The sequence below is a fragment of the Mesoplodon bidens genome (assembly GCF_964165515.1).
Source record: "Mesoplodon bidens genome assembly, chromosome: 8".
Classification (NCBI taxonomy): domain Eukaryota; kingdom Metazoa; phylum Chordata; class Mammalia; order Artiodactyla; family Ziphiidae; genus Mesoplodon; species Mesoplodon bidens.
The window spans coordinates 66,720,718-66,736,110 of NC_138165.1; the positions used below are offsets into that span (position 1 = coordinate 66,720,718).

At 35.5% G+C, this 15,393-nt stretch overlaps 1 protein-coding gene across 3 annotated transcripts in view; it reads right to left on the reverse strand.

Annotated features, from left to right (window-relative positions):
- TFPI (tissue factor pathway inhibitor) overlaps positions 1 to 15,393 on the reverse strand; it is a 68,139-nt gene that overhangs the window by 51,894 nt on the left and 852 nt on the right. The gene's annotated exons all lie outside the window — the stretch shown is intronic.

A 15,393-nucleotide genomic window follows, 5' to 3' on the forward strand; every position in this document is an offset into this window, starting at 1 on the left:
GTGAGTATCAAGATAAAAATGAAAATTACTCTGTGTAGTGCTGAGGTTGATTTGATTAACAAGTACTTATGTAGCATGTGATATGAAGCAGGTGTTCTTCTGAATGACTGTGCAAATATTAATTCACATAATCCTCACAGTGACTCTATAAAGGTGATTGTGAAGATGGGGAAGGAACACCCTATAAGTGAACTGTGGAGAACAAGGATGAGGGAAATAGGTCTAAGAAGAAGATTAAGAAATAGACATGGAAACAAAAGGAAACCTGGGAGGCTGTAGCGACATAGATGCTAAGGAAGTGAATATTTCATAAAATTGGCATAAGTTGACAATGCCTAGAGCACAGAGGGTTCAAGTACAAGAGTTAAAAAACATGCATGGGGTTTAGTGACAGTGGCATTGTCAGTACCCTTGCACACTGCAAAATAAACTTTGGTACAGTGGTGGGGGGCAGCAACTGGTGACCTGAGGAAGGAACTGGAACAAAGCCTGTGAAAACAGCAATTGAGGATATCATTTTATAAATCTATGCTGGAAAGTAAGAGAGGGTGTTTGAAGGAAACTTTTGTGGAGGATTTAGTTTAATATGATTCTGCCACTAGAGAGGAAGAGACAAAAGCTAAAAATAAAATAGAGACTGAGATCCTGGACACAAGTAAAGAGGGTCTAACCTTGGCCTGAAGAAAAAAATAACTTCCATTGAAGTGAGGTTTTCTCTGTGGGGAAAGAAATAGGACATATTTTTCAGGGGTGTGTGTGTGTGTGTATATATATATATATATGTGTCTTGTGATGGAGCTGTTGAGGAGTAGACAGAAAGTTAAAGATTTTTGGACTTCCCTGGTGGCACAGTGGTTAAGAATCTGCCTGCCAATGCAGAGGACATGGGTTCGAGCCCTGGTCCAGGAAGATCCCACATACCATGGAGCAACTAAGCCCATGTGCCGCAACTACTGAGCCCACGTGCTGCAACTATGGAAGCCCACACACCTACAGCCCGTGCTCTGTGACAAGAGAAGCCACCGTAATGAGAAGCCCATGCCCTGCAATGAAGAGTAGCCCCTGCTTGCCACAACTAGAGAAAGCCCGTGTGCAGTGATGAAGATCCAACGCAGCCATAAATAAATAAATAAATAAATAAATAAATAAATAAAAGAAAATTGAAGATTTTCTTGCTGTGATTCAATTTTCTATGTGAAGAAGAGGCTGAGGTTTTCTGTTCAAAATGTCAAGAAATAGTGGACTTTTAAAAATGTGAGGGTTTGTCATTTTCTCCAGGTAAAATAAAATGGTGTATCGAAAATCTTAAAGGATTATGGGCTGCTGGAATCCCAAACTATAAATTCATAGTAATTTGTGCCTTCAAAATTCAGTGCCCTTTCCCTCCAGATTCACGAATTAACCTTTTGAAGGATTCAGAGTTGGATTTTATCAATTGGACAGAGATAAAGGACAAAAAAGGCAGGACTTTGAGTAGTGTTGGCAAGGGGAAGTATATAAGTGGCTTATTATTTAATCGTCGACTAAAAATTTTTCCTAAATGTGTACTTTCTTTGTTAAAAAACATAGATGATACTTTAAGGTACTGATATGACACTTGGGAATTTAAAAATATGAAAATGACTAAATGCACAATCTTTAAAAATAGGAAATATTACATTTTTAAACAATGTAGGTATGCAACATTGACAATTATTAGATATGGCAGTCCATCTATCCACCAGATGTAATGTTATACAAAGTTAAATTGGTAATGATAATGACTAGAAGATTAAGAGGGGATTAATCATGGTAATATGAATTTTAAAAGCTGTATACAAAAATATATGTACACTTTAAGATAAACTAAGCAAAAATTGGTGTTTATACAGAAAAATATGCTTTAATAAGGGAAATTAGGTCAGTGAAATTATGGATATATTTTTGTCTTTTTTTTTTAACTTTGTAAGGTGTTGTTTTAGTCATCTCATTTGCTTATGCAACAATTCTCTGTCACTTTTCATTGATAGATGAACTGAATATGTTCATATGTCCAGTTCTCCGGGAAGGATAGCCTATGCCCATCTAAGGAATAAATTTATAAATAATAAACTCTTCATTAATCTACATTAATCATGGTGATTCCATTTCCCTTACAGACATTGTTTTAGATATTTCTATTTCATAAATGTCTGACCAATGAGATGAGGAAGGAAGTATGCTATCTTCCAGGGCTGGGCGACTTTTGAAAAAGGTCCTTATTCTAAATGGAGCCACATGGGAAGGGCACATAATATTTCCTTCCACTTGTTTTGTCTGTATGTGATGCCTATGACTGAAGCAACCATCTTGTAATGTTGAGGAGAACTATCCCTAGATAAGGATGACCTGCTGTTAGTGATGGAAATAAAACGATGGAAAGCACTTAGATTTGTGTTGAATTAACAAATCTTGAAGCATCCTCTGTACTTTGTATAATGTGAACTAGTAAATGGCCTCATATTTAAGCTACTCATGCTATGGATTTTGCCTTCTAGCAGCCAAATGTAACCTGACAATTATTCTGCTGTTTTGATTTCACAAACTGGCTATTAACCAACTTTTTCAGTGTTTTTGATTAGAGGATGCTTGAAGGATGGGAAAATAATATCATTACTATAGGTCAGAATCCCCTTTTCTTATCATTAAAATTATTTTGGGACTTCCCTGGTAGCACAGTGGAGAAGACTCCATGCTCCCAGTGCAGGGGGCCTGGATTCGAACCCTGGTCAGGGAACTAAATCCCACATGCATGCTGCAACTAAGAGTTCACATGCCACAACTAAGAGCCTGGGAGCTACAACAAAGGAGCCTGCCTGCCGCAACTAAGGAGCCTGGCTGCTTCAACTAAGAGCCGGTGCAACCAAGTAAATAAACAAATAAATAAATAAATATCAAAAAAAATTTGCCCTTAAAATAATACCTGATGTTTTGCTTTATAAAAGTCAGATTTTCAGATTATATTCTAAAAATACACCCAGACTAATGATAAAATATGGGAAACAATGAAGCAAAACATTCTGAACCTGGTTAGTAAATTAATATTGGAACACAGTAAAATACAACCAAAACAACAACAAAAACAAGCCTCCCCAAGTAGTTGCAGACTATTCACTCTAATCATGTTTACTAAAAGATTGGCCAATCCTTCAGGAAACATCTATTGGATTTGGCTCTTGCTACAGGAAGTCATATTTCTGGAGAACTGCTTAATGTGGAATTCTTTAATGTTAGCAAATATGTCAAATCACAACATCTATCTGTATTTTAGCTTATGACAATTTCACTGATAAAAAAGTTAGTTACTCTCTCTCTCTTTTGGATATGAAGTGGTTGTTAGGTATGATTTTATAAAGCAGGGAAGTTTCCTCTAGTAATGAAATGTTAAAAGCTGTTTACTGTGTAGGTCTAATTTCTTGTCATTTCTAATACTATGAGAAAGAAAACTTAAAAACAAAAAAATTACAGAGAAAAGAAATAGCTATGCCAGGAGAAAAAAGTGAATATCTTCATGTTACACCAAATAGCATACAACATATTTAAATTAAGTTTATTTAAAAAATTAAAAAAAGCTGAAGTGAAGGGCAAGGTCATAGAATTATATACTGCTAGAGATATAAAAAACTACAAGGAGGGCTTCCCTGGTGGCACAGTGGTTGAGAGTCCGCCTGCCGATGCAGGGGATGAAGGTTCGTGCCCCGGTCCGGGAAGATCCCACATGCTAGGCCCGTGAGCCATGGCCGGTGAGCCTGCACGTCCGGAGCCTGTGCTCCACAACGGGAGAGGCCACAACAGTGAGAGGCCTGCGTACCGCAAAAAAAAAAACAAAAAAACAAACAAACAAAAAAAAACACCTAACAGGGATAAGTATCTAGAATATCCTGCGTTTTTTAATGAGGACACCCTGAAACTAATTTTTTCTCTGCAAAGTCTTAGACTTGCATATTGACAGAGCTTCAACTTAAACACAGGAATTGTGACCATCCCAAAAAAGGGCAACTGCAAGCTTAAGAAAGACCCACTATTTTCACAAATATCTTCTTCCTTCTTTTTTCCCCTAAAGTGAATTTCAGATTATTTACATTCTCTAGAAATTAGCAATTCATCAAAACATAAGTAGGGGATTTTTATTCTCTGTTTTGGACTAAAGTTCTATAAGTAAAGTAAGTCAAGAAACTCACCAATTTTTTTTTTAAACTTTTGTGTTTATATTTTTTAAGAGGAAAAATAATCTCCCTCTAAATAATAGGGCATATTAATTCTTATTACTAGCTAAGAGAGATGAGTGAGAGAACTGGATGTGGAGAAGGAAAATTGAGAAGCAATAAGAGAGAGTGGGATAGTAAAGAGATAATTATAAAGTTAAGAATAGTGGAAATGTAGGGACTTCCCTGGTGGCACAGTGGTTAAGAATCTGCCTGCCACAGGTTCAAGCCCTGGTCTGAAAGATCTCCCATGCCATGGGGCAACTAAGCCTCTGGGCCACAACTACTGAGCCTGCACTCTAGAGCCCGTGTGCCACAACTACTGAAGCCCACATGCCCTAGAGCCCACATGCCACAACTACTGAGCCCATGCGCTGCAAGTGCTGAAGCCCACGCACTCTAGGGCCCATATGCCACAACTACTGAGCCCACGTGCTGCAACTACTGAAGTTCACGTGCCTAGAGCCCGTGCTCCGCAACAAGAGAGGCCACTTCAATGAGAAGCCCGTGCACCACAATGAAGAGTAGCCCCTGTTTGCTGCAACTAGAGAAAGCCCACGTGCAGCAATGAAGACCCAATGCAGCCAAAATTAATTAATTAACTTAAAAAAGAATAGTGGAAATGTAAATATGTAAAAATATTTCTGAAATTTGTAAGAAAGGTCCAAAGAAAGTGTATGTATTTTACTAAGAAAAATACAATGAGCAAAGGAAAATAAGAGAGAAATACATAATAAGAGAAATAATACCAAAGATTCTTCCTTATATAGTTGCCCATAGCTACCAAGACTCTTAGAAAAAATGTGGGGAATTATTTTGTCTAGATATTACAGTTAAATTTGTAAGACATTTTGTCAAAAGAAGGTGGCATTCATTTCTTTGAATGAGTTCACCTTTCCTCATCACAGGGACTCTTCTTAATCTAATCCAGTTCAACAGCAAAGATCTTCATAGTATGCTGTTTTCATTTCTTTCCTTTAAGCAGGAAAATAAATAAATAGATAAATAAATAAATAAAACTTGGTATTATATATCTAAAGCAAAATGGAGATTTCTGAGGATATAATTCTTGTCAACTACTAATGCCAGTAGCCCCAAATGGAAGGGAATAAAAAAGAAAAACAAAGGAATACAATGAATTTTGGTGTGAGAAAAGAAAAGAATTGAATATATTAACTATGTCTTTATTATCATTACTGTCCATATTAGAAAGAAACTTATATAGAAAGACCTATGGCTGCTTCTATTTTTTCTCCTGTTTGTATCTGCTCTTCTGGGCATCCATTATTTAGTAAGATAAGAAAATGGTATTTCAGGACCATCGCTTCTCTGATTATATGTATATCAATCAATCTATCTCCTGATTACATAATTAATTTATTAATTCTAATTAATCTATTAATTAATATTGAGTATGACATCTTAGGCAGGAGGTATATGTATTTTGGAAAGACAGTTGAGACCTTCCTAACAGGTTTCTAATTAAAACCTTGATTCATAGCTTATGTAATTCAGGTTATTTTACCTTTTTTAATTTTAAAGATCAATAGATAAAGTCAAGTCTGCTTCCTCATTTCCCCTCAAAGTCTGTTGCCATCTTAGATTTTGTCTTTAGATTTTGTCTCTGCTTAGACAAATATATTGGAAACTTCTCAACTTCCTGCTTTTGATAGTATCTGTTGTAGTATGAGAAAAGGTGAGCAAAATGTTAGTCCACGTATGGGAAGTTCCCACAAAATATTCCTATACTGTCATTTCCTTGAGAGAAAGAGAAGCAAAATTTATACTCAATATACCTGAGGCTAGATATTTATAACATTCTGGTGTCCGATAAGTAATCAGGTAACTTTGTTTCTGACTATGAAAGTGTTATGATTCCAAATATTAGCTAAAGTTTTTATACTTAAGTACAATAAACATGTTGAACAAGAAATGATCAATTTTCTCCCTCCTCAGTGAGAGTAATTCTGCGGGTGAAGTAAGTCCGAAAGTAAAAAACCCGGGAATTTCTGATTGTGCTCTAATGAAAAGCAACTGAGCTTAGTTCAAGATTGGAACTGCAGCTGTTGGTGACTACACCCATGACATCCTGAGTTCAACTTTCTGAGTCATCATTGTAAAGGAACAGGAGCCCCAGGGAGCTAAGTCATGGTCCTCCAGGAACCATTAACATGTTAATCTTCAGCCACTTCCATTCAGAATGTAAAATGTCAGACCCGTGAAACAATGAACTATGGACTCAGAGAATGAAAGGAAACTAGTGCTACTTCCTTTTTTACTCATAGCATCCAATAAATAGTTCTTTTTTTCTCTTGGTTCCTCACATTGAATGCCCATTATTTTACAGTTTTATAAATATCTGCTAGTTTCTCTAAATTGCCATTCTTTTTTCTCCTATCCATATTCTACCTAACACATAATCTCAGGAATCAGAGAGCATGTTCTTGTTAAAGGCCCTACTTAATTCCCCTGATTGTAATTTTTTGAGAATGAAGACCAGAGATTTTATTTGTGTTAAGTTACTTCAAATGCTAATAGGTTAATTTATAATGATTAAAATTAATCATATTGGGCTTCCCTGGTGGTGCAGTAGTTGGGAATCTGCCTGCCAATGTGGGGAACACGGGTTCGAGCCCTGGTCTGGGAAGATACCACATGCCATGGATCAACTAAGCCCGTGTGCCACAACTACTGAGGCTGCACTCTAGAGCCTGTGAGCCACAACTACTGAGCCTGTGCACCACAACTACTGAAGCCCACACGTCTAGAGCCTGTGCTCCACAACAGGAGAAGCCACCGCAATGAGAAGCCCGTGCACCGCAACGAAGAGTAGCTCCCACTTGCCTCAACTAGAGGAAGCCCGCGTGCAGCAATGAAGACCCAGCATAACCAAAAAAAAAATTAAAAAATAAATTTTAAAAAATGATCACATTGTACACTTTTTGTACCCTGCATAAGTTCTAATATATAAAAAGCACATAGTTAAGGCTCAGCTTTAAATATGTTAAAAATTGAATCTGCTTATTCAAGTGTAATGATTGAACTGAAGATCTTAAAATAATTTAATCTCTTCCAAGCCTTCTCAAAAAAGATATTTTTTCCAAGATTTCTTATACATAGGATAACTTATCCATCTCTACTGCACCCTTATCCCTCCTATGTCAAGTTTATCTACCTTTGAAAACTTTATCTTGCCTTCTTCCGGATATATTATTACTTGACACTCTTTTTTGATCCCAATGTTATATACTGTTTTCCTTAGATATTTAATCATGTCTCAGATATATTTTCATGGTCATATGTAAGCTCCTGAGAGATCTGAGGAAAACTATACATTCCCTTCTAAAGAGTAAATACATGGCTCAGATATTTTTTCACACATGTTTTTGAGGACCATCCATGAATGCCCATTTACTCATATCCTTTCAGAAGAGGTTTCCAGTACCTGTTAGGAAGGATAGATGGTCACTTATATCTCTTTGGCCTCTGAAGTAATATGGAATGCAGGTGGTGGTTGGGAGAGCAATGTTGACATAGTAGTGATAGGGCAAACACTGGTACCCAAGGAATATTTTCCTTTCTTTAGGGATATAACAAATAAATGCAAATGGCTTTAAAGGAGTTTCATCCAGAGTTTACCACAAATAGAAAAACAAACAAACAAACAAACAAAAAAACAATGCTCTTTTGCCATGTTAATTGAGGCTAATCTAAATTCTCCCTACTTAAACACTTTTCTTCCACTGGAACATTCTCCAGCAATTCCTTAAGAGAAAAACATACTAAAAGAGATTAATCCTGGGAAATCTGAAACTTGAAAAAAATTATTAGCACTGAAAGGAGGGCCTGAGTGTTTCTAAGGTAAATTGCTTATCTCATAATTTTTTTATAAACCTGCATTAGTGCCAGGATGTAGATGCCATAATGATTTCTTTACTGTGTACCTGTTTTCCTTTCCTCATAGACTGAATAACTATGCTAAAGGAGACTAAAACCACAGAACTCAAATAAGATGCATAGAAAGTTCAATAATGTACACACTCTTACATAATTATAAAAACAAATTCTAACGCTAAATATAATTTTTGTTTACAATATTTGTCATTTGGGATTATCTGTTTATATCAATTGGTATATATAATTAAGCAGGAAACACCTGAAACTTCTTTCATAAAAAGAGTAAGTTTTAATTTGTGCTGTCAATGAACTTTCACAGCTTCCAATATGTAGAAGTATCCAGGAATCAGGGGAGGAAAGATAATTATGAGAAATTGTGATAAGAAACAATCAGTAAATGCAATCTTTAATTCATTGCAAAACTCTGGAAGCTTTAGGTAAATAACACTCAGCACTCAGAGTTTTGGAAATGCCTGTTGAACAAGTGACAACTTGATTGGTTTTAAGCTTGTAGAATGAATTTGTCATCTAAAATAGAAGAGAGTATAAAATATTAGCCGCCCAAACAACTACCATTATTAGAAAATCATAATGAAACAAACTGCTTATCTGAAATGAAAAATTATTTTTTAGAAATAGTGAATTTAAGTTTTTCATTGTACAATCATGTAAATATATTTACTCATCTAACATAGTTTCTGAGATATAGCAGGCAAAAAATGTATTTATCTTATCCAGGCCAATGAATGAATTACAGTTTATATGCCTTTAAAATTTCTCATTCTATTTATGTTTATTTTTAGTTTTTTACGATATCATTAAAATATAATTTAAAAAAATAGCTCTTCCACTGCACATCAAAGGAAACCATAAACAAAACAAAAAGACAACCCACAGAATGGGAGAAAATATTTGCAAATGATATGACTGAGAAGGGATTAATCTCCAAAATATACAAACAGCTCATACAGCTCAATATCAAAAAAACACAAATAACCCAATCAAAAAATGGGCGGAAAATCTAAATAGACATGTCTCCAAAGAAGACATGCAGATGGCCAAAAAGCACATGAAAAAGTGCTCAACATTGCTAATTATTACGGAAATATAAATCAAAGCTACAATGAGGTATCACCTCACACCAGTCAGAATGGCCATCAAAAAAATCTACAAACAATAAATGCTGGAGGGTGTGTGGAGAAAAGGGAACCTACACTGTTGGTGGGAATGTAAATTGGTACAGCCACTATGGAGAACAGTATGGAGGTTTCTTAGAAAAGTAAAAATAGAGCTACCATATGATCCAGCAATCCCACTCCTGGGCATATATTCAGAGAAAACCATAATTCGAAAAGATGCATTGCATGCACCCTAATGATCACTGCAGTACTATTTACAATAGCCAAGACATGGAAGCAACCTAAATGTCCATCGACAGATGAATGAATAAAGAAGATGTGGTACACATATATAATGGAATATTACTCAGCATTAAAAAAAGAATGAAATAATGCCATTTACAGCAACATGGAGGGGCCTAGAGATTAACATACCAAGTGAATTAAGTCAGACAAAGAAAGACAAATATCATATGATATCACTTATATGTAGAATCTAAAAAAGAGATACAAATGAACTTATTTACAAAACAGAAACCGACTTACAGACTTAGAAAACAAATTTATGGTTACCAAAGGGGAAAGGTTGTAGGGAGGGATAAATTAGGAGTTTGGGATTACATATATACATTACTCTATATAAAATAGATAATTAACAAGGACCTACTGTATAGCACAAGGAACTCTACTCAGTCCTCTGTAATAATCTATATGAGAAAAGAATCTGAAAAAGAATAGATATATGTATATGTGTAACTGATTCACTTTGCTGTACACCTAATACAAACACAACATTGTAAATCAACTATACGCCGATACAAAATAAAAATTTAAAGAAAAATAGCCCTTCTACTTCCAGCCACAATGGATTAACATTGGATTAATCCTCCCACCTGAAACAACTTAAAAAAATAAAATAGTCAAAATGTATTAAATGATGGTTTTCCGCTAACTAAATATTGGTCTGTGAAGAGCAGTGATCCCATAAGGACGGGAAACAAGAGTTCAGCCCTACATTCCGATTTGCTCCAGCACACTGACTGAAGGGAGTTTCCACATTCAGGTTCAGGAAGAGGAGGTTCTGGAATTGCCCAGTGGTCTCCCTGAGTTTAGGAGAAAACACATTGTCTGCAGAGGCCAGGGTAGCTAGAGTATGCACGGTTAACAGAGTAGAGAGCTATACAGAAAGAGAGATCCAGAAATCTTCAGATGGCCCTCAAGTCTTCAGCCTAATACTGATCAGTACATATACAAGAGAAAAGTACCCAAGTTTGGGTAAAGAACCACCTTAAAGGGCTAGAGGGGAATAACACTTAGAACACATGTAAAGCTGTGAATATTTTCTTGTCCCTAAACTGTAAAAACCTCCATTCATGGTGCATTAAGCAGAGTAGTCAGAAAGTTTTTTTCTCAGTACTGGGAAAAAATTAACCATAGAATAAACATTTCTCTGATTCTGTCTAACAAAGCTTGACAGTGAGATAACAAAATACAAAGTTGTTTCCAAGTAATTAAACTGCAACTCAGAACAGAGCTCAATGTTATTTACAGGAATACAACATATTCAGCACATAAGAAGGTAAGATTCATAATATCAGGCATTCAAATAAAAATGATAAGGTCTGCAAAAAACAGTAAAATATAACATAATGAGAAGAATCCAAATGACACAGAAATGACACAGAAAATAGAATTAACAAACTAAACTAAAATTAAACTAAAATTTTAACTGCATTCATAAACTAAACTAAAATTTTAAAACTAAAATTTAAACTAAAATTTTAACTGCATTCATAAACTAAACTAAAATTTTAAATTAAAATTTAAACTAAAATTTTAACTGCACTCATATGTTCAAGAATCTAGAGAAAATATTGAATGTGTTAAATAGAGAAAGAAGATAGAGACTCAAACTGAGTTTCTAGAGATGTAAACAACATTATTTGAGATGAAAAATACACTAGATGGGATTATAAACGCATTGGACATAGAAGAAAAGATAAGTAAATTTGAAGATATAATGATAGAAACTATGTAAATTGAAACAGAAAAAAACTAAAAATATTAATATTTTTCTTTTACTATTTTTGACTGTGGTAAAATAGATATACCATGAAATTTGCAATTTTAACTATTTTTAAGTGTACAACTCAGTGGTATTAATTACATTTATATTTTTGTGCAATCATCACCACTATCTATTTCCAAAATTTTTAATTACCCCAAACAGAAACTTTGCATCCATTAAGCAATAACTCACCATTCATCCCTTCCTCCAGACTCTGGTAACCTCTATTCTCCTTTCTTTTTCTATGAATTTGCCTATTGTAGATATCCCATGTAAGTGAAATTATATACTATTTGTTTTTTTGTGTGTGTCTGGCTTATTTCACTTAGCATAATGTTTTCAAAATCATTCATGTAGCATGAATCAGAAGTTCATTCATTTTATTGTCACGTATATTTCAAATTGGTTGCACAAAGAAGAGTGAGTAGGCATTTGATATTTTGATATAATCATTTTGATTCATTTCCTGGGATACTTTGAAGTTTATTCCTAAAAGAACTTTAAAAATATTACCAATATTTTGCAACAAACACTACTATTCTGGAGACTCACCCAATTTATGAGATTTACTCCATTTTTAAGCCTTGTGAAGTAAGGAATGAGGTGATGTTTAGATTACAGGATTATTACAGGATTCAAGGATGGGATAGATGTTGGTAAGAAACATGAATTGGAGAGACAGAATGAGGTTGGCAGCAGGTTGGTGGTGGCACTGAGGGTGTGGTACAGTTGAAGTGGGTCAATGGCACTCTATGCTTGGTAATAAAAACACCACAGTATATCAGTGCTGTATTGATGGATACTTTTACATTCCTGATGTTGAAATAGCTTAATCAACAACATGTAATATTTATTCAGTCTAGAGAGTATGCTATCATCACATTTTGATTGAGGAATTCCTTGCAGTAAGTCTGTGTCTCCCCAGGCACCTGTGGTCTATCAGGTGGAGCAAGTGAGACAGAAATATTACAGCACTGGGACTCCTAGTATGGATCATGGACCTCTTGTTTTTAAAATAATTTAAAAAATGGTTGTTCCAACTAAGAAAGAACATAGAATCACAAAGGAAGTCCTGAAGAGAGATGAACATAGCAGATTTGACATGCATCCAGTGCTTTTTGTTATTGTTTTTGAAAAGAAGAAAAGTGGAAATGACTAGGGTGCCCTCATCCTATTGGTAGCTGAATCCTAGGCTCTGGTTCTACACAGCACCTGCCACTTGAAGTGAAGACAGGGAGAGAAGGGTAATGGGAAGACTGGGCTCCTAGAGATGATATATCACACCAAGAAAGCAGTCACTGAGGATTTCAGAGACCCAAGAGAGGTGGTCTAGCATAAAGAGAACTCTCTGGAATAACTTGCATCCTTTCTTCATTTTTGTGAGATTTAATATCCAGAAACAAAGACTTCAATAGTCACTCCATGTCTTGAATTCAGATTTCTCCAAATGCAGATGGTAACAATCAAATAATTATAATATTGGCATATTTCTATTAAAAAATATAATGCATTTAAACGTATTTTTGTTTGGGGACTTCCCTGGTGGTAAGACTGTGCTCCCAACACAGGGGGTCCAGGTTAGATCCCTGGTCAGAGACCTAGATCCTGCATGCTGCAACTAAAGATCCTGCACGGCACAACGAAGATCCTGCGTGCCAGAACTAAGACCTGGTGCAGCCAAATAAACAAATAATTTTTTTTAAAAAGCATTTTTTGTTTTGAAAAAGACAACTCTGCAAATTAAGTTTTCTGAGTTACATGTTTTAGATGGTAAACAAGAAAAAGGTGGCTAAAGACAGCCTTTATTGAGAATAGATGAGTTGGACTGTAATATAATTTTTAGATCATGTCTACATGTCAAAAATAAATTTATTAATTTTAATCAATATTATTATTCTACTTATTTAATTTATACCAATAAACAAGATTTTTTTGAAAACCCTATTCTGAGTACTTCCCTTTCCTTTTCATATTGTCTCTCCTGTCCCACCCCACCCCCCCCTTGTTTTTGGCAAGGATGTTTATTTTACTTTTTTTTCTTCTATTAAGTAGAGATTTGATTTGATTCAGTTGAAATCTGTATTAAAAGTTTGTGACAGTGAATTTAGTAAGCCAACAATTCCTAAAGAATCTGTAGCATATCTACTATTTGGTTAGATTGCTAGGTGTTCTGGGAATAAACAAAACCTTTTCAGCTTGGCTTTTTTCCTCTAGTAGTTTGTCATCTGTCCAATTATCATTATCATTGAATGGGTTTTTTTTCTTATAACTTTATTTATCTATTCTTGGCTCCATTGGGTTTTTGTTGCTATGTGCGGGCTCTCTCCAGTTGCAGTGAGCATGGGGTTACTCTTCCTTGTGGTACGCAGGCTTCTCATTGTGGTGGCTTCTCTTGTAGTGGAGTACCAGCTCTAGGCGTGTGGGCTCAGTAGTTGTGGCACTCAGACTCAGTAGTTGTGGCTCGCAGGCTCTAGAGCGCAGACTCAGTAGTTGTGGTGCACGGGCTTAGTTGCACCACGGCATGTGGGATTTTCCCAGACCAGGGCTGAAACCCATGTCCTTTGCATAGGCAGGCAGATTCTTAACCACTGCACCAACTGGGAAGTCCCTCAATTATGTTTTGAATTTGAATGATGTAGATAACTAAGATCAGGAAATTAATTCTTAGGAAGGAATAAGTTAGTGTTATGAAAGCTATAGTTTAATACAAAAACAATTTTCTATTTCATAGATTATTATTTTTAAATTTAGCAATACTGTTTATAGTAGAAGATTCTAGGCAAAATAGTTGTACAATCAATAAGCAAATGAAACCTAGAGTTACAGACAACCAATCAGACCAGCAAGCACTACCTGATGGCATAATCCATTTGAACAGGACCACATTTCCCAAAGAGGTTTAGATCTAGTCATTGGAGATAAAACAAATGCTTAAAGATGTCGGACTGGGGCCTCCCTGGTGGCGCAGTGGTTGAGAGTCCGCCTGCCGATGCAGGGGACGCGGGTTCGTGCCCCGGTCTGGGAGGATCCCACATGCTGCGGAGCGGCTGGGCCCGTGAGCCATGGCCGCTGGGCCTGCGCGTCCGGAGCCTGTGCTCCGCAACGGGAGAGGCCACGGCAGTGAGAGGCCCACATACCGCAAAAATAAAAAAAAAAAAAAAAAAAAAGATGTCGGACTGTACCTTTAAACACAGAAAACAAAACTTGTACAAGTCAGCATACCTAATAGAGGATGGAACCAAATAGTAGTATATATGCCATTGAAGCTCTCTAATAAGATTGTATAGTTACCTGAAGAAGACAAATTTGGCTTCCCAATAACCATTCAAATTGTTAAAAGTAAATATTTTAAAGTTTTACATCTGTAATGTTAATTATCTGTATTTACATTAATAGTTTTCCAACTCTGTTGATCCCTAAGGATATTTTATACCATTTTATTAACCCATAGGCCCCAACTTAAAATTTCACACTCCAATACATTTTCAGAGATTATTCACCCTTCAGTTTAAGTATTAGATAAAATATAGATTATATGTCTTGAAATAATCATGCGCTAGAATGATGAGTATAAAAGAATCCTAAAAATGTTTTATGAAAGGTTAAAAAACTTTGCAATATCTCAAAATTGACACAATTATTCACCTCTGACGTAAATATTATGCTTTTACACATAATAAAATATGACTCTCTGGGCTGTATGTTTCCTGCTTGGGTTCTGCCCTTTGTATTTAATGTTATCACAATTATACAAAGTCATTTTGTGACTAATTTCCAGAGCACTGAGTCACAGTGTGGCTGTTACTTATCTTTTCTTTTTTTTTCTGCACAGCACTGCTCCTGACCCTCATTTTTCCATTAATACTCATACAAATGAGTGCTTTCCATAACTAATTTTTTGTTTCATTATAGTTCTGTGGTTGTGTACTTCTATACTATGTGCTTTCTTTACTACCAGAAGCTAAATTTAATATCATTTTATAAGCAACAAGAATATGACAGTACATCATATAGGTATGTAATCTATTGCTTTAATTTACGTAATTGTACTATATATAGTGCAATCCTATCTATTCTTATTTTAGTA